Below are 1,893 nucleotides of genomic sequence, written 5' to 3' on the forward strand. Positions count from 1 at the left end.
AAAATAATATGAAAAATAAATCTTCAATTTTTACTAAATTCGGTCTCGTAATCATTTCCAATCTACGACAAAATGTAATATATGTAAAATTTAAAGGGAACACTACATACTATAATAAACAATATTTTTTTGTAGTATAAAAATTAATTACGGTATTCAGGCCGCTTAGAATTGAATCAAATGAGTATCGAGCACCAAGATCGGTTGTAAAGCACATTTTGTAGAATCCACCTACAAGTTATCTTATATGAACAATGAAATGTTTTTTTTTTTTTTGTAAATATCCTAATATATTCCAAAACGATCTTGATTTTGTATAACATTCTTTTTTATCGAAAAATGCATAAAAAATTATTGTAATATTATATATAAAGATATGATAATACACTAACATCACTATATAATTATAATTAATTGTAATTGCATAAATGTGATTTTTTACAATTATCAATTAAATGCTAATTCCTCACTTTATAAATCCGACAAAACGATGTAACAAAATATCAAATCGTTTATCAATTGTATCCTGATATTTTCTACTACAAAAAAATCCATATATATTAAACACGATCATCACTATTCCAATAACTCTGTAGACAGATTCTCGCTTCAACATCGAAAATATGTCATTCGATACGTACTGAAAAAGTAGCTTATAAATTATTTTCTTTAAATATACGCTTTCTTTGTAATACAATACAATTGCGCAAATATAATCATATATAATATGTGTGTGTATATATATATATATATATACACACATATATATGTATATATATTTATTTATTTATTTATTTATATGCGTCTGTCTCCATGTATGCATAGTCGAAATGTAATATCGAAATCGTAGGGAAAATTTTCTAACATTTCGACCATGTGTATATATTCGCTGTAATAAATATAGATAAAATTGTAATGCCAGCTAATATGGCCTGTGAACACTTGGGTAGTTTGAAATTACGCGATGAGCGGCCAACAAGTCACTCTAAACACTTAGTTTTTACACTTTTTTATCTTTTCTAAGGTATCATGTATCATATACATCGAAATTAATATATATTAGTTTTCAGTAATATATAAATATTTATGTAACAAATAGATATTTAAATAAATTGCGATATATGTCACACTAAATAACGTGTAAACACGAACATTAAGATACGAAACATGTTCTGATAATAGTGGAAAGTTAACATTTTGCAGTAACATTGTTACCATGGTAACTTGTTTTTGTGTTAAATTTTTTTATTAATTATATCAAACTAAAATAAAAGTTTGTTTCCCTTTCTGCTAAGGCATTCAATTAAAAAAAAAAAAAGGTTAAATTAAATTTCTTATAATAAACAAACAAATAGTTTTACAAATATTATTTGTATGTTTAAAGTTTGGAATATAAATTGCAAACTTTCGTGAACTCGCATTTCTTTAGGAACTTTCAATTGTACAAATGCAATTCCGTTGCAATATTACATAAACTTTTGTCTAGGACTATCGTGCAGATGTTTTATTGTTTACATTATTGCCATGGAAACGTTATTACTGCTGAAAATATTTTTTAAATGAACAACCGGATATGGAATTTTGAGCGGCGGAGCGGTTGTGGCAGCTGTAAGTCTTCGTTATTTAAATCTATTTGTCTTTTATCTATTCTTTCTTTCTCTGATTTTTTCTTTTTTTTTTTTTTGAATTAATTACACTTAAGCATGTGTACACTGCAATATTATTATAAGCGCCGTGTACGGATTTTTAAATATACAAGTAAATTACAGGATGGTTGAACTTGTGAAATAACAATATAATTTATGAATCTCTAAAAGTGCTGAAATTTTTCAGTCTGTCGCACTTAATTTAAATGATGTTTGTGTGTATTCTCTTTTTCTATATATATATATA

This window comes from Apis dorsata, unplaced genomic scaffold (assembly GCF_000469605.1).
Source record: "Apis dorsata unplaced genomic scaffold, Apis dorsata 1.3 scaffold_59, whole genome shotgun sequence".
Classification (NCBI taxonomy): domain Eukaryota; kingdom Metazoa; phylum Arthropoda; class Insecta; order Hymenoptera; family Apidae; genus Apis; species Apis dorsata.